The 19,431-nt window shown below is 42.0% G+C and overlaps 1 pseudogene; it reads left to right on the plus strand.

The window, feature by feature from the left end:
• The first annotated feature begins 6,016 nt into the window (after positions 1–6,016).
• LOC121453550 lies at positions 6,017–7,836 on the plus strand (annotated as a pseudogene).
• The last annotated feature ends 11,595 nt before the right edge of the window (positions 7,837–19,431 follow it).

Here is a 19,431-nt window from a genome sequence, read left to right on the forward strand (position 1 = left end):
AGCTGAGTCCAGAGTCCAGGGCACTGATGCCAGCATGAACTGTAGTGTGCAGACCTGGGTGGTCCCAGACCCCTGCTGGGGCTGCCTTTGCAAGCTCCTTTTCACTTGAGGTTTATGTTCTTCTGGATCAAGGAACCTAATTCCAGCTCTATGACCTATTTCAACTTTTTCTCATCTTTCCAATATGACAGCTGTAGCCTGGAAAGTGAATGACTGCCGAAGACAGGATGAAAAGGATTGTCTGTATGTTACTGAGTCGATGCATGAGAAATACGTGTAAGTGTGCATTCCCTAATGCTCCATTTCAGACATCTGGAAAGGGTGTCGTCGTTGCCCCCCCCCCTCCGCCGCCCATGGCAGACATTGCTAATTGATTGCAGAATTCTTTCCAACCAAACCTAGAGGCATCCTGACTTACAACTCTCACAGAGGACTCCAGCAGCCATTTCCATGAACTCACTGTTGGCATACGGCATATGGAGTTTCTCTGGCATTTCTAGCCTAAGTACCCCGCAGGGAAGATAGAACCAAGGGAGAACTCGGCACACACAGACATGGACACAGCCAGATGGGAACCCAACATTTCTGAGATGTTATATTTACTGAATGAGGATCGAACTACATATGTTGTTACGGAAAACAGCTGCTGGTGAGATAAATTATGTATTTTGAAAGAAAAAAGTAAGAAGAGAAAAAAAAGCAAATACCAGGGTTGTGACCATCCTTTTTAAGAACTGTAGTATATAATAGAAACCAATTATAAAACACAAGTCATAAAGAACATACAAACTGATTATTGATTTTGCCATCACAGTTCTGTAAGTGTGCTGAGCCATCATGGCTTGTCAAAGTTACACAGTCAGACAGTCAAGAGTCTACAATTCTTGCTGCAGAACTCACTGGCCTTAAACAAATGACCTAGTTCAGTATCACCTCATGGACACAGAGGTCCCTTCTCCCTATGGAAACCTACAGAGGCCAACTAGAGAATGCCTGGTCCTATGGAATTACAAGTTGCCAGCCACCATGAAGGTGTTGGGAATCAAACCCAGTTGCTACGAAAGAGTAGACAAATGCTCTTAACCACTGAGCTGTCTCTCCAGCCTGAAGACTCGATGGTTTAATGACATCTATTCAGATCGTTATAGTGCTAAAACTTTCTACCTGGTTAGAATAATCCCTAAGGAGAGTCAAGAGTGGACTGAAAACACTCCAGCATTTCTATTGTCACCTATTTAATTACAAAGAGCTGGTGTCTCCAGAAGCTGCCAGCCATTGCTAAATGTGGTTTCTGTTCTCATTGATCCCCAGAAGTGCTGTCATTGTCAATTCCCTAAGTGGAATGTGACCAAGGTGGGGGGAAGCTTTAGAGAGCCCATTGCTGCAGGTGGAAATAGAATCAATCTGCTCATTTGGGCAAATGTCTTATTGATCAGAGCTGTTAAATATATGCTTCCATCTTCAGCTTCATCAAGAATGTGCAGACCTTTATGTTTAAAGCATTAAGTATCAACCAGGACATCTGCCTTCTTATCAGAATGGCGACAAGGGCCAGCAATGCCATTGTGGCGTAGGAACTAGAGCCTGGATATGTTATAGTGAGAAATCAATGGGAAATGTGGTGTTGGAAATGAGACCCAGTTCAGGCAGAGGGTAGGTACCCAGGCATTGCAAATCACTGCAGCCTCACATGTCACTTCCTGCTTCGCCTTGTCCAGCACTGATGCAAAAGGAGAGAGAAGTTTAGGAAGCCCAGTAATGACCCTGAACCTCAGCTTCTACTGCTTTAAATCTGAGCAACAGAATGCTCCCCTGGAGGCTTGCCTGGGGATTCCTCAAGGTGAAATATAGAGCAAGCTCTTCAAGCAGCAGGTCTTCACGAACATTGCTTTTCTTCTGTTCTAAGGGATCTGCTTCTGTAGGTCAGAGTGGCACTTGTTGGAATACAAAATGTCCTTGGATCTAAGACTCCCTATTGGAATATTTCTCAGTTTTAAGTGGGAGAAAACACAGAGCAAATCAGCTTAAATACTAAGTTTATGAATATTTCAACCCCAAACCTCAAAAGTAACATTGGTTTCAAGCAAGGTCTGAACAAGCAATGTCACTAGGAAACAGCTCTTTATAGGCCCCCTCCACTTTCTTATCTATAGCTTTATTCTTGAGGCTCCATGAGAAATGTCTCAGCAAGGACACATCCCACAATAAGTAGCAAAATGACCTTTTGGGCTCATTCCATGTCACTGTGCACTGTCTAGTTTGGGAAAACCATCTGATTTTTAGCTTACGCTCCAGGCCTGCAATTCATGCATAGCACACACGGCAGGGAGAGGGCCAGGCCATGTTGCCAGACCACAACGAGGGTGGGTTTCACGAAGGTAAAGGGGTCCAGCAGCCCAAGGGATCCAAGCCCCAGTCCCTGAGAAGGAGAGAAAGAGATGCGGGACTGTCCATTGTCTAGTGGAAAGTGTTCAAGGGCTAAACAGGTTTGTAAGTGCACATTCTATCATTAGACTGTAAAGTCTGGGTGGTGTCTGGCAGAATTATTGTGTCTAACTGACACGGGGAATAATAAGCATACCCGGAGAAGAAAGGAGACCCAATCAGATTTGAATTCGGTCCTAAACTTAAAATCTCAGAATTTGCCAGGTGAGTTGCATGAATATGTTGTGTGGGAAAATGGAGACAAAGAAAAAAAATTGTTTTTTGAAGAATTTGCTGAGAACACCAGAGGCAGGTATGAAAGCACTTAACTGTGACAGCACTCACGAGGCTGAGGCAGGAGGACTGCTGCAAACTCAGGGGAAGCCTGGGCTACATAGCAATACCCTCTTTCTTAAAAGCAAAACAAGATGAAACCAAACAGATAATTCTTTACAAAAGAAAGGGAAAACTAATAAAGATAAGAGGACTATTAATAATCAATAACTTAAAATCTGATTTTACCTACACTGATTATAATTTTGAAATGTCTTCAGATATGGGCAGCAGAGATACTCCGTGGGCAAAGGGCTTATTGTACGAACATGAGAACCTGAATTCTGACCCCCAGGACCCACAAGAAAGCCAGCTGTGATGGCATCTGTCTCTAACCTTCCTACTGGGGGTGGGGAGGATATAGAGGCAGGCGGATTCTGCCTATCTAGCCTAGGGGAAAGGAATTCCAGGCTTTGTGAGAGACCCAGTCTCAAATAAGAGAAGCACAAAAGAGGAAGATGCCTGATATTAACCTGTGGCCTCTACAACCACAGACGTAATTGAGCACCTCCCATACACACAAAAGCATATGTGTACACTTGTTGCTATATCCATGCATGGACACAGAGAGAGAGAGAGAGAGAGAGAGAGAGAGAGAGAGAGAGAGAAGGGGGGAAAGAGAGAGAAAAAGAAAGATGCCTGAAAATGAAGAATTTTACACTCCATTGTAGTAGTTTTCTTTTTTTGTTTTTAATTTGGTTTCTCAAGACAGGGTTTCTCTGTAGCTTTGGAGCCTGTCCTGGAACTAGCTCTTGTAGACTAGGCTGGCCTCAACTCACAAAGAGCTGCCTGCCTCTGCCTCCCGTGCTGGGATTAAAGGCGTGTGCCACCACCGCCCGGCTGTAGTAGTTTTCTTTTTCTTTAATTTTAGTACTGAAGATTGAAATGAGGCTCTCATATATACTAAGTATACATTCTACTACTAGGCTGAATCCCTGGCCCTTCAACCAGGTTTATTTAGAATCCTTACCCTGCCCACGATCTTTAGATTTGGCAAGTTTCAGCACAGACAATTTTGGCATACCAAGGATACCACCTTCACCTGAACTATCTGGAAAGCCAGGAATGAGGCTCTTCCCAGCCCGTTGTGTATTCTTGAGGATGGAAGCCCAGCAGACTGTAAGTTATAGACTATCTCACCCCATCTGTTAGACTAAAATTTACCAAGCTGCCTATTCCCTCAATGGAAGATAGAATGCAGCCTCTGAACTTCTCAAATCATGATGTGAAAGGAAAAACAGTTCTGAGTACTGGAGACCTCAGGTGTGACCATACAAACTCTGGTCATACAGGGGTCTTAGTCTTTTGTTGCAAGGAAGGTAGCTGAGTCCTTAATGCTGCTTAGTCTCCTGTAGGTTTCCACAGTGTCTTAGGCAGTGCTCTATTGCTGTGAAGAGAGACCATGACCATAGCAACTCTTAAAAGGAAACATTTAATTGGGTCTGGCTTGCAGTCCAGAGGTTTAGTCCATTATCATCATGGCAGGAAGTATGGCAACATGCAGGCAGACATGATGCTGGAGAGGTAACTGAGAATTCTGCTTCTAAATAGGCAACAGGAAGCACGTGAGATATTGGGCCTGGACATTGGGCATCTGAGACTTCAAAGCCCACCCCCATTAACACACTTCCTCTTACAAAGTCACATGGACTCCAACAAGGGCACACTTCCTAAAAGAGCCACTCGCTAATGGCCTACGCAGGCCATTTTTATTCAAACCACCACATACAGTACTGGCAACTCTTGACAGCTGGAAGTCATTTCGTGCCATAACTCAGCCCACAGACTCTGAAAGGAGAGGACTCCATCTTGCCATCACATCATGTCTCAGAAACAGATCTACATTGCCGTTGTCATGCTGATCAGAGACTTTTTCACATGCTTCCAATTTAGATGGGAGAGAGAAGGAAAAAAGGAAACCATGAAATGATTCCAAGTGGCCAGAGTTAAGAGTCTCACTCACACAGTAGAGGTGAGACAGTATTTCTAGCATATGAGATAACCCCCAGAGACTTCCCTGAAGTGAACTAAATCCATTATTCCTCAGCTCTCTATCCTTAGCCTTCCTCCATCTGCAGTCTCGAGATGATTTCATCCTCTTCCACTCTTTAAAATATCATCTTTGTCTCAACGGTTTTCCATTTCTATCAGCCAGCAATAATCACAACCTATATTTCAGACTGCCTACTTAATATTTCTACTTATGTGTTTTTTAGCTAACTGAAATTCTATGTATCTTAAAGAAAAACCTGTCTCTACCCCTTCACTCTCCTTTCTCCTGAATTCACTCATCTCAGTAAACTCATCCCATTGAATGAGTGCCATAAAATCAAAATGAGTCTTCAGTTTTGAGGTCTCTTCCCTTCGTCCCTGAGGCAGGGCAATAGCGCAAGCACATACAAGCACATACATAAACAAAATTGGCCAAAACAGCCTGTCAGTGGACCAAAAGTACAATAAGTAATGATGCTCACTCTTAGCCAATCACAGCATGCCAGCAGCAACCGTCAGTTTCAAAAGAACCAAATGAAAATGTTCCTGAGGCAGCTTAATTTCCTCAACCCCATAAAAAACCCCTATGCTTTTACAAAAGAGCTTTTATACTGGATTCTTTGGAGTTTGTGTTGTTCCTCGGTGTCTCCCCACCCCACCCCCTTCGCAAACAAAAAAAAAAAATCACCCAACAGGCAGCCCCAACAAGCCTAGAACAACTGGCACCCAGTGTGGATGGACCTTTTCCTTTTGCTCGCCTTTTGGGTCCTCCTTAGTACTCCTTTTTGGGCATTTTCTTTCTCATTTGCTGACCCTGCTGCTGACCCCTTCCCAGCTCTCTGTTGGCGTCTTGAGTTCACACCCTTCAGCTGTTTTTCAGTGAGTTGACAATTATTTTCGTTTTCTCAGCCCTTGGCGAATTGCGGCCTTCTTTCCTATTTCTACATTTCCTTGCTTTCCCGTTTGTTTTTCTGGTTAGGAACTCTCCATCATGACTCAGTTCATTCCAAATGAGGGCTGACTACCCAGGAGGTAGAACCCTCTGACCTGTCCTTTTTTCCCTGAGACGTTATGTGAACTTAAGGCCGAAGCCTAACAAACCATGAAAGTCCCTCACTATAAGCAGCCACACACGGTCAACGAACACTACTTTCCCTTTCCCTTCCGCCCTTGTCCTCTGCAGACTTTCTCGCAGCCTGAGAGTAACAGCTGACTTTTGCCCGGGCCCACTCTCTGGAATTGTCTGAAGGTTCTATTGCACCACCACATGACTTGTGAAAGCTGCAGGGTGGGCGGACCCCTGACTGTCTTCAACCCATCTCTATCTTCTGAGAACCTAGCTGGCCTCTTTCCTTCCTCAATCTCTTCGTCCTCTACAATACCCTTAAAGCCGAAGCTCAAGAAATGCTTTTCCCTCCATTCAGTGGGTCACTCAGTCAGAGGCTCAGTACAAGGTATCCTGCAGTGGCAAGGGGCCCTTGACTCTTCCTCCCCAATTAAGCCTCTGAAGACCAAATCAGGCCCTCCACTCCTAGGTGGAAACAGCAACTCCAACTCCTCTGGTGGTGCTGGGACAGGTGGTGGGGGATTGGCGAGTGAAGGCACATCCCCTGAGGAGAGATGGACTCTCCACTTTGAGAGGCTGAAACTGAGTCGTGAGGGGGGAACCTTGAAACATAGAGCAGGGGTGGTACAAAGGAGAGCTGCTCTGTTTTATGGGGGCTAAAGAAGTTGCCCCTGACTCAGCATGAGTGGAGGAGGGGTGGCTGGGCTGTCCTCAAGGGGAGGAGGGCAGCCTCAATGGCAGAAGTGTCGCCTACTGCTCCCAAGTAAAGGAGAAAGGGGATGAGGAAGTCGATTGGAGTTCTTCATACCATCCAAGGCATCCTGGTCCCAACTCAGTATTCCTTGTTCTACTGTCACTGATGTCTACACAGCCATGGCCCTAGAGATGCCTGACAGGGAGAATGTTTGTGGTTAAGATAGAAGTCCCTTCAGAGTGCATTCTGGAGACAACTGATGCACTTCATATGAAAGCCTCAGTATCTGACATCCAGGAGTTCTTAAACCCAGGACTCTGCCCTGTTATCATCCCGCTCTCCATGACCCTTCCCCTGACCCCTGGGACCTCTATCCTCACAAAAGATAAGACAGACAGCCTGGAGTTGCCCTGCCTGAATCATTCAGAGAGCCTGCCCAGCCAAAATCTTCTGTTGGGACCCTGCAAGAGTAGCAACAACCTGTCACAGGGGGCTTATGGGAGCCTTTCTGACTGGCCACCAGCATTCTCCCCTAGTTCTGTCTCCATTGCTGCCACCCACTTTGACTCAATGGAACTGCTTCCTCTGGAACTGCCTCCCCACATTCCCATTGTAGAGGGCCCCCCAGCAGGGGACAGTTCATCCCCTCTCAACCCCCTACCATCCTCTGGATACTCCAGAAGCAGCCACAGGGTCATTCCTCTTCCATGGAGAGTCAGAGGGCGCTCTCAGGATATCCTTGGTTTCATTGCATGCTCTCTCAACTCAAGGTTAGTGCTGGAAGGAGGCACTGCCTCCCAGGGTGTCTTCCTGGTATGTCGGAATGAGACAGGATGTGATGAATATGTGCTCACTTGTAACTTCCAGGGCAAAGTCAAGCACCTGCATTTGTCACTGAATTAGGTGGGTGCTGGGTCCAGCATCTGTGGTTCCAGTCCATTTTTGATACACTTGAGCACTTCTGGGTGCATCCCAACCTGCTGGAGGCTGCAGTGATGTTGTCCTTGTCAGGTACAAGCTTTTCCAGTGGCAGCAGGGCCAGGAGCAGGCTGGGAACCATGCACGGGTGTACAAGGGTGACCAGGGCTACCCCAATTCTCCTTATTTTGAGCAAGTACTCAGACAATGGGCCATGCAGCTTCAAACTTATTACGATTGGTACTCCATGTTGAAGGCCTTGACCCCTCAATTTTTCTTCAATGGTGCTGTGCTTATGATGATGCAGCAGAGACCCAAGCCCATACAAACTTGCTGTTTGAACTTAATATTACCCTTGGCATGCTTACTGGCCATGGGCAGTACACTAATCCTGTCTCAAAATCCATGATTGGCTACATATCTATTTCCAACAAGTCCAACCTAGCCTTCAAGGCCCTCAAACTCTGTACATCCCAGGACAGTGGAGGCTATTTCTTCAATCTTGTTCAGCAGGTTTCCGACCTTGCCTTCAAGGCCCTCAAACTCTGTACATCCCAGGACAGTGTAGGCTATTTCTTCAATCTTGTTCAGCAGGCTGTAGAACCATTTCCAAATTTTTAACTCATGTCACCAATGCTGTTAAAAAACACGTGCCATCTGTCCCTACCAAGGATATCCTTCTTAAACAGCTAACCTGGAAGGGGCTCAGCAACCTCACCCTTAATGCCATCACACCTGTTAGAAATGAGGATATTTATAAGTGGATCTTAGCCACCCATGGTACTGGCACACAGAACAGGCCCATTTATGCCCATATGGCTTCCATCAATGCCTTGGTCAATGCCAAACCTGACAAGTACAATATTTCCACCCCACCAGATTGTACTTGCTGGGATGTGGACAGTCTGGTCACTTATGTAAGGATTGTCCCAGGGCTTGTCCAAAGACCTAAAATCCTAAGTGCCAAAAGGGCTATCACTGGGCACAAGACTAGAGAAGCTCCCAGAAGGTCCTGATATGAATGATAGACTGGAAAATGGCTTCACATTCCGGGTGCATGAAAGTAAGTGGTGTGCCTTGGTTTGTAGTAGTTAAGGTGAACTGGTTATCATCCACAAGGCAGATCTCTTTGATTTCTGAAGCATAGTTGATGTCATTTAAAAAGATGGATTGCCCCAATACTTTTGTTCTCTCTGCTAAGGTTGCTTGAACAGCAGTAGAACCAAACTTAATAGAGACTTTGATGTCTTTGTGAGCTACATTGGGAGCATTGTGGAACACCTTTACGTCCTCTTCCAGAGCCAAGGTGGCAGCAGGGAGTTTCTGTTGCTCATGCTCTATGTACTCAACCAGCGTCCTGGGAAAGTCTATGAAAATAAGCCATTGGTTGCCCTTCAGTCCAGTAGGCAGTCACTCATGGTACTTGGTGTACTCCCTGTCCCAGGAGCTACCGCTATAGATATAAGCTGCAAACATTGTCATAAGCAAAGCCAGGGAAAACCACAAATTACTTAGAGAGGAAGTCTGTTTTCAATTGATTGCTAGGTCCAGTATGGGCGTGCTGGATAACCATTTCCCTCAAGATAGATGGTTTTCTGCCTTCCCCCATTTTAAAATTAAGGACAAAAAATTATGCCACACCATCAAAAAATGCTATCTTCCAGGCCAGTATGGCCTTTACAGATGCCAATAAAACTAACCTGGGTTAATAACAATGGGAGATAATTATACGTAAAGGGCCTATACCCAATCAAATCCTGTATCAGTGTAGCTAGGAGAGTTATTGGCAGTCCTTAAGGAATTGAAAATGACCCAATCAAAAACTGTTAATATTTTCTTCAGATAGCTGCTATGCCACAGAAGCATGCAAATATTATCTTTTGCAAAATTATAGTCCCAAAAAGAGTTCATCTCTGAAACCATGCTAATCATTCAAGACTTATTACAAACCAGAGGACACTCCTAGCTCATATCCCATATCAGGTCTTATACAGACCTGCCAGGAATGCTAGCAACAGGCAACCACAGAGTTGACCACCTAATTATGACTATGGCAGTGACCTTGCCTTTGCTAGAATAGGCTAGGCTCCTCCATCAGCAATTTTATTTATCCTCTAAAATTTGCACAAGATGTTACCTGGGTTATTCTTGCCCAGCTGTGAACGTTTAATCAGAACCTATGCAACTTAACTTGACACAATTCAAGCCATAAGATTTGTCTACCATGTTCTTCAATCAAGTGTGGGATCACATAAAATTTCTGTTGGACCCGTCTAAACTTGTTACATGGTGCCTTATGGGAGGGCTGGTGGTGGTTCTAATATTTCTTCTTAAGTGTCTCCTACAGCAAAGATCCCAATGAGAGCAGGTGAACAAGGCAACACTCCAGGTTATGGAATGTTAACATCTATGGAGCGCACTGGACCAAAACCTCCAAGGGAGGTGAACCATGCTTGACCGATGCAAATACAGGAGGTCATTTAAAGCCCTAGTTCTCCTAAAAGTCTCCCCTTGCTTCTTCCTTCTAGGGATACCTTAGAGGACTGGTAATCAAAGATGGGTAAGAGCCTGTCTAGCAGACCAACCTAAAACAGGCACAGCCCAAAATGATGGGAGGGCGGGGGGGGGGGGGGGTTCCAAGGGAGAGTTACAAAAATTCTTAACCACCACGAGATTGCCCAATAAAAATAAAATAAAAAGGATGAGATGAGGCAAGGCAATAGCGCAAGCACATGCAAACCCACAATGAATAAGCAAAATTGGACAAAACAACCTGTCAGCAGACCCAAAACACAATAACGAATGATGTACACTCTTAGTCAATCACAACATGCCAGCGGTGACATCCAAAAATGTTCCTCTGGCAGCTTCATTTCCCTAACCCCATAAAAATCCCTGATCCTTTTACAATAAAGAACTTGTATGTTGTAATCTTTCAGAGTCTGTGTTCTTGCCTCCACGTCTCCTCAATGCCTGCCCTCTGGGAAACAAGGATTGCACAACAGGCAGCAGCAACAAGCCCACAACACATTCCAAGTATTTAGGATATAAGCAAATCCTCTTAAATTTATGTACAAAACAATACCTTAAATTCCTTCTTGTTTGCATTTGTATTTTCATTGCTCTTATGCAAGTCAGACTCACCCTGCACTAGATCCAAGGAAACCCCTAATATGCTTCCAATTTCCATTTCCCAGTTGGGAAAATCATTTTAATCACTATCACAGAATTATGACCTATGTGAGGTAAATGTGTTATTTCCTTTTTTTATATATTAATGTTTTGATATAGGTCTCACATATTCTAGACTGGCCTTGAACGTCCTATGAAGTCAAGGATATTCTGAACTCTTGATTCTCCTAACTCCATAACTCCGTCCTCCAGGTGTTAGGGTTATAGATATTTGCTATCATGCCCAGTGTTGGAACACAGTCAAAGAACGTAGTCACATGAGAATTCTGAGTTTCTGAAAGAAAACTCTGAGAAAACAAGACAAGAGTCTTGTGATCTCAGTTTCTTCAAAACTTGGGATGTGTTTTTTGTTCTTCTCCCAGTTATACTGGATAGGAGTGAGTTTACTTCAGCTATTGCTATTCATATGTCTCTTTGGGAAAAAAAACTTGTTTTTGCCATGTGTGATTTATCCCTGTGATTGTACACTTTACTCAAGTGACTCTTCTTCATCCTCAGAGTATAAGCTGTCTGACGTTCTGAGTAAAGTAACATGAGACTTTAGTCTGCCTCAGTTTGCAGCCCGGCTCACCCAGATTCACACCACCAATGAGACCTGTAAACAGCTTAGATCCAAATAGCATTCAAACTCCAATGCTGCCAGGAGTCTGCAGGTGACACAGTCTTCCATATCTTCTCCCTACTGTTAGCCTCATTGTCTTTCATGTTGCTCATGCTCTAGTCTCAGTGGCCTTCTATCTGTTGCTACAACAGGTCAATCCCCACTTTAAACCTCATCTTGGCGGGGTGCTTTATCTAACCTTACTGAACAAGACCTCAAGGCCTACTCAATGCTGTTATCATGCCCTGTTTGTATTCTGCATACTGCTCAATTACTCTTCCTTCTTATCTTTTCCTGTTAATTTGATTATATTTTGGTGATGGAAGCCAGGCCTTTACTCTTGGCTAAATACATGTTCTGCTATTTGTTCATTGCCCTTTGGGTTTTTTTTTTGTTGGTGTCATTGCTATTTTGGTTTTTTTAAACAGAATATAAGTTCCAAAACAGCAAGCAACTGTTTAGTTTGATACACAGTACAGTCTCAAAGAATATTCTAAAATGAATCCACTTCAGCAATTCCTAAAATACTGTCCACAGGGCTCTGGGGAATCTATCTTCTCAGGTGGGCAGAGAGCAGGAGAGAACGAAGGTAGCAGAGAGACACAGCGATGACCTTTAAGAATTTGGGCTTCCGTTGATTCAGCTAGAACATTTTACTTTCATCTGCTTATGCAATGGCATTTGTGTAAGATATTTTTCTGCTAAAATACTTATGCCATTAAAAGTGCTTAACAGCCAGTATTGCTGGACCCATGAGCTATTTGCCGATGGCTTCCAAGTGTGTTGGCAGTGTGCCAATACCAAAGTCCAGCTTGCCCTGAAAAGGATACACAGGCTTTTCATACTATCTAGAGTATCCCAAACACCCCACATTCAAAAGGCAGCTGTTGTTTTCAGTCTTACTGAGCAATGAAATCACATTTTTTTTTTCTACTGTGAAAAGTACCATGCCAGTCTTTGAGGTCTGATACCAAACACACTGTAGAAGTTCATTTTAAATGACACAGCGGCTGGTCTGGGTATCAGTTAGCTATTTACTTGTGGCCTTCTAAGCAAATCATTAAGACTAACGGAAGACAACAAATGAGATTGTCCTCACATTTAATATCTTTCTCTGCAACTCAGACTGGCAGACAACAGAAAAGCCCTTAGAACTGCCAATGCAGAATAAATGTCAGTGAGACTGTAATTACACCAATTGTTTTTACAAGCCAATGTACAAGGATTAACCACAAAGAATTAGCTTTAGCTTAACACATAAAATAATTTGTAATACAATCTAATAAAATGTATGTCCCCTGATTTTTTACAATTTGAAGTCTAAAAGGAATTTAATCCAATAGGAAAGGAGATAAGCAATTATTTATTGTCTATCTAAAATTTTAAAGGTATTGAATTTCCTAAGTATAAAAAGTAGTAATTAATGCCACAAAACCTGTTCTGCAAAGAGCACATATAAACTCAAATCTATGAGGAGCCAAACCCTCAAAGTTCTAATATATATATATATATATATATATATATATATATATATAATATATATGTTTAATGTTGACATGGGGGGGCAACTCCAATAAATGCATGAATAAAACTGTAATAAATAAGTAAACAGCATGCTATACAGACAATATGGAAGAAGAAAAAGGAAAGTTTCAATATAGTGAATTTACCTTCTGAGAAGTTATACCCTCTCTCTGGGACCATCTGTAATAAAACTGTCCATGGGAAGATCATTTGAATGTATTTCAACTTCCCTGTCTATAATTTAAATGTATGTTGGACATTTCTGTTATCTTTTCTATTATCTCCTGCTTTTCATTAAGGAATCCACCATCCAGTGCCATTCTATGTGCTGGTCTGGATATAATCACTTAAATATACCCCAGTGCTTGTCCCTGTTTAGTGTGTTCCTATGAGTTTATAGACACAAGCACCAATTTGACCCAATGAGCCATGAGGACACATAAACCTGAGCCTCTGATAATTCTTTTACAGTGACCAGACCCAAAGCCTTCTCTTCCTCTGGAGAACATATAGTAAGGGCACTAAAGAGCAACGACTGTGGTCAATGTGGCTACCGCCAAGTCTGACGGAAGACAAAGATGAAAGTAACCTACAAAATAGAGCCTAGACAGAAATGGGAAACACCTGAAACCTGGCTAGTACCTTGAACCTTCATGGGTAATCAGACCTAGTATGAGGGCAACTTAATTCTTGACTTCTTAGTGACTGATACATTAGAATTCTTCTGCTGATTAAGATCATCTTAGTGAGCTTTGTTTTCTGTATTGCATTTGAGCTGGCAGAAACTGATAATTATTGAGCCAGCAGCAATCCCCTCTCCCTGTTCTTCTTTCACTGACTGAGGGTCTTAGTCTTGCCCTGTCCAAGCAGAAAAGGTTGATGCCCATTATAAGGCCCAAGTCAGGGAAAATATAGGGTGGCTTACTTACAAACTTCATTTCAATCCACGGTTTCTTGCCACGGTTGACTTAAGGGAGTCGTATGAAGATTATTGTTGGGGATGAGATTAAGGTTTGAGAAAATGAATTCATATTTTCTTGAGCCATATCAAACTCCTGGAGAAATACAAGCAACTCCTCATCTTGAGGTGATCAAGCAGGCAAGCCAAGTGTAGGAAGATTTGATAAAGGAAAGTGTAAGGTTTCTATCACTAAACCGCTGAGTCAGCTAACCCTGTGGTACCCCACTCCTGGTCTCCTTGGTTATGATCATAAATCCCTTTACTTTTCAGCCATAATTGAGAGATCTTTGATTTATAATTTAAAGCATCCAAACCAATCCACTTTGCCTGTTCCCAACTATTTAAAGTTAAAATCTGACAGTATGTCGAATTTTTAAAGTGGTTTTAAAATTATCACCTCATTACTGAGAAAAATATGGATTTTGTTAGGATGGAGCCTTCCAAACCATTTTTTAAGGATAATAGAAACATTCACTTGAGAGTTTTCCTAATATTCTGAAGCTATTAGTATTTTTCCCAGCACAAATAATAAAAGGTTAAACAGCATTTAAATGTATTTATTTCCTATCACTCATGAGTAAATGGTGGAATAGATGTTAGAAACATAATAAAATTCTGAAACAAGAAGAAAAAAGTGTCACCAGCAACTCTTGTTCGGAAGCTCTAAGACTTCCTAGGTATTTTTGATTATCACCTGAGGTAAATCTTCATTTTGTGTCTACCAAGAAATTAAAGCTCACAGTCACATTAGAGAAATTTAGCTTGACACAGTCCACTTAGAGAAAAGCAAAAAGGTCAAGTTAGCATGCATAGCTGGAATGGAAGAGTATGAATATTGTATAATTTTTTCTAGCAACATCAATCTTATTTTTTTTTTATTTGTAAAACAACGAGGTAACCAGTAAAGCAAAGTCTCTACAGAGTGTGGTATAATTAAGGTTCTTTCACCGTACGTCTTAAACTCACCTTCCAGTCTCCTTTTCATTTGATTGTCTTTGCAGGCAAACGCTGCATCTCTAATTTCACTCCCACCAACCGCTCACATTATGTAGAAATGACAAACTGTGCATTGCACATGTTGGAGTGAGGTCCATGTAAAAACTTAAGTCTCAGTGTTTTGAATAGAGCAGGGTGAAAACTTAGCTCCCAAAGTACATGTGTTAGCCCAGTGTCAGAAAGGATCAGGTCATGGAGTCATTGTCTGTCTATGCGGTATGCGTGCATGACACCATCTTGCAAAACTTGCACCTGCTCCTTGGATATTATCAACTTCCATTTCTTTCTAAACTCTCCTTTGGGGCTGTTTTATGGGTCCCAGTTTCTTACCTCCTAGAAACTCTGGGTTGTTTGTGACTGTGCCTTATAGCTACTTTGGATCCCCATTCTTAGAGTTTTGGATCTTAACAAATGTTAGAGTAATATATGAAATATACCAAATAAAAATCCTATAACAATTAGCAGTTAATACATAGCAGCTAATTCACAGCTTTTTATATGTGTTAGTTCTTTTTAATTTAGAATTTTTTAAAAAAAAATCAGCTGCAGAGAAAAATAATTTTATTCCTGTTTATTTTTTAAGAACCTTGGGTCCTAAATTTTGAAATCTTCTGAATAAGTTGACATGGATTCAATATTTATAATTCTATTTTCTTTCACACTTACTTTCTTTTTTATTGATTTTATTGAGCTGTACATTTTTCTCTGCCCCCCTCCCTTCCTCTCCCCTCTCCTTCAACCCTCTCCCATGATCCCCATGATCCCAATTTACTCAGGAGATCTTGTCTTTTACTACTTCCCATGTAGATTAGATCCATGTATGTCTCTCATAGGGTCTTCATTGTTGTCTAGGTTCTCTGGGATTGTAGGCTAGTTTTCTTTGCATTATGTTTAAAAACCACTAATGATTGAGTACATGTGATAATTGTCTTTTTGGGTCTGGGTTACCTCACTCAATATGATGTTTTCTAGCTCCATCCATTTGCCTGCAAATTCCAAGATGTCATTATTTTTTCTGCTGTTTAGTACTCCATTGTCTAAATGTACACATTTTCCTTATCCATTCTTCAGTCAAGGTTGTTTCCAGGGTCTGGATATGACAAACAATGCTGCTATGAACATAGTTGAGCACATGGCCTTGTGTCACGATTGAGCATCCTTTGGATATATACCCAAAAGCGGTATTGCTGGGTCTAGAGGAAGATTGTTATCTAATTTTCTGAGAAATTGCCATACTGATATCGGAAGGGGTTGTACACCTTGCATTCCCACCAGCAATGCAGGAGGGTTCCCTTTTTCCCACATCCTCTCCAGCATAAGTTGTCATCAGTGTTTTTGATCTTGACCATTCTTACAGGTTACCTCCTGTAACTGAAAAGCATCTGTAAAGCAAAGGACACGGTCAACAAGACAAAATGGCAGCCTACAGAATGGGAAAAGATCCTTACTTTCATTCTTAAACATGATAATGATTCCTGACACCCAAGAGCTGAACAGGTTGTCAGGGAGTTTTGACTGAGACCCTCTGTTACAGAATGCATTATTAATCACAAAATGCTTGTAGTATATGTCTTATTAGAAAAATAAGAAAGGTAATTTTCATATTGTAAAGCTAAATATATAAAATATGAGTATACATTAATAGCATGTATTATAATAAATAAAATATGTAAACATTAAAAATTTCTATAAGAAATATCTGTATTATATATAATACTCACTTTCTCTTTATTTTGCTTTTTGAGAGTTTTATTGTATAGCAAAACTGACCTAGAACATATGATTCTCCTGCATCAGTTCACTGGGTCATCAACTTCATGTCATTTAATTGAGATTGAAGAACTTTAGTCCCCTCCTCGGTCTCATTTCTGCTGCCATGGTAAGAATGTATGCAGTTTGCTCCACTACATTCTCAATACCGCTACGCTAACCGCATATACTAGACCATTGAAAATGAGGATTTGTACCCAGCATGTACTGGAACCTGAAAAACTGGGCCAAAAGATCTTTCCTGTGGCTGAACTAAGAATAAGGATGTAAATAGCTGATTATCTTAGTTCCTCCATCAATCATTGGTCGTTAGAACAGAATTCTAACCATTATGCTAATCAAAAACCACAACTAAAGTGAAGTCTGGGTTTAGCATCCTTGGATGCCTGTGTCTGTCTTTCTTAAATAAAGGAATTTTTTAAATTTCTAGGAATTTTTCCTAGAAAGACTGTTTAAATGGCTTTGTGTAGCAACAGATAAGCATCTCTATAATTCCATTTTAAAAGAACAAGAACACTTAAATATAATAGCACAAGGCTGACAATTATCACCAGGAGCCCAAGGCGATGTCCCCAGTTAGTTCCTTGGGCAGATGAGGATAGGGAACCTGAAATGACCCTATCCTATAGCAATACTGACGAATATCTTGCATATCACGATAGAACCTTCATCTGGTGATGGATGGAGATAGAGACAGAGACCCACACTGGAGCACTGGACTGAGCTCCCAAAGTCCCAATGAGGAACAGAAGGAGGGAGAAGATGAGCAAGGAAGTCAAGACCACGAGGGGTGCACCCACCCACTGAGACAGTGGAGCTGATCTATTGGGAGCTCACCAAGGCCAGCAGGACTGTGACTGAAAAAGCATGGGATAAAACCGGACTCTCTGAACATGGCGAACAATGAGGGCTGATGAGAAGCCAAGGACAATGGCTCGGGGTTTTGATCCTACTACATGTTCTGGCTTTGTGGGAGCCTAGCCAGTTTGGATGTTCACCTTCCTAGACATGGATGGAGGGGGGAGGACCTTGGACTTTCCACAGGGCAGGGAACCCTGACTGCTCTTTGGACTGGAGAGGGAGGGGGAGAAGAGTGGGGGGAGAGGGAGAAGGGTGGGAGGAGGGGGAGGGAAATGGGAGGCTGGGGGGAGGTGGAAACTTTTTTCTTTTTTTTTTCCTTTTCTCAATAAAAATAAAATAAAATAAAAAGACTCATACAATGACTAGCTGATGTTATTCAGCATTTAAAGCACACTGTAGTGTTAACACATGACCTTGGATTTAAAAGAGGCTAGCTTTCCTAATCCCTTTAAGGGTTACAACTGCTCTATTTTATAACAGATCTGGTGTTGTGGAACTCTGTTCTCTGAGTTATCAAGCTGAAATCAAATACACCACTATGGCACAGAGAGCACTGCTTTGTAAGCTGCGCTGATCTCAGACCCAAATATAGACCCTGGATCTGAAAAACACAGAACCTTTGCAAAACACTAAACATGTGCAAGCGCCTTCATACCACTTACTTCAAAATGGCATGCAAGAATGAAAGGACATAATGTAAGCAGTGTGCCAAACACACTGCTTTCCAAGCTGCAAGTGCTCCGCAAGTACGGGTACACTCTAGATTTGGCACTTCTAAACATTTTATAGAGCTGGAACAACCAAACACAATACCACCACCATCAACGACAACAACACCTACAATACACACACAAAAAAAATATTAAGGCTAATTTCCACTTAGCACTACACAGAACTGCAGGCACCAACTCACACAAACATACAGAGAGAGAGAGAGGGAGAGAGAGAGAGAGAGAGAGAGAGAGAGAGAGAGAGAATTCAAGACTAACTTTCTGCACAGCACTATGCAGAACTGTTGACGCTGGGGTGATGTGAAGAGATGTGCCACAAAGATTAGCATGATGATACAACACCTGTAATCCTAGCACTTCGGGGATGGCCATGGAAAGAAATGAGTTCAAGGTCATCCTGAGCTAAAGCGAGTTCCAAGCCATTCTAAGATGACTGAGAGAAGTATTCTTTCCCAGGGAAAAACAATTGATTATCCAGTATCAAATAATCAGCCCTGACAACAAATATATGAGTAACATTATACAGATTGAGCAGATTGAACTTATATATTTAGACATCTCTATGTCTATACTTGATGTGGGATGTCCTGTATGATGAGAATATGTTTTGTTTTTATTAGTTGATAAAGTTGTGTTGGCCTTTGTCAGAGCAAACTAGCTAGAAAGAAAAGCCAAACTGAATACAAGAAGAAAGAAGGCAGAGTCAGGAAAGACACCAACAGTCACCAGAGAAGCAAGATGTAAGGTAACAACTTACAAACCTCCTGGTAAAATATAGAAAAATAGAGATGGATTACATTGTAAGAGCTAGTTAATAATAAGCCTTAGTCATCGGCCAAACAATTTGTAATTAATATTAAGGCCCTGAGTATTCAAAAACTGGTGAATGGGAAAGAAACTTCCAGTTACATATATTTATATATTTATATATATTTATAAATCTGTATTGTATTCATAAATATATAGATCTATACAAGTACAATTTAAAAAGAGGCTATAAATTTGAAATAAGAGCTGAGGAGGTCATGATACTTAGGAAGGTATAGAAAGCAGAAGAAATTATGTCATTAAATTATAAATCTCAATTCTTAAAATGTTATTACAAAAAAGAACCAAGGACTGACAGTAAAACTGAGAGATAGAATGTTTACCTGGTATATTCAAGGCTCAGATTTCAATCCCTAATAATAAAGAAGGGTAAAGGCACTTTCATGAGAAACCCCTATAATCCTGGGGTCTTTTCCTTGGTACCACCCTTGCCTCCTCCTGTTTCCATCCCCAGTGAACCACTCCCGTTCTGGAGCCATCATCCAACCACTGGCTCACTAGTGAGTTCAACAGGTGTGCAGTCCAGGGGAGCAAACCTTG

This window comes from Microtus oregoni, unplaced genomic scaffold, assembly GCF_018167655.1.
Source record: "Microtus oregoni isolate MIOR12 unplaced genomic scaffold, Mior012 000011F_ref0000422, whole genome shotgun sequence".
Classification (NCBI taxonomy): domain Eukaryota; kingdom Metazoa; phylum Chordata; class Mammalia; order Rodentia; family Cricetidae; genus Microtus; species Microtus oregoni.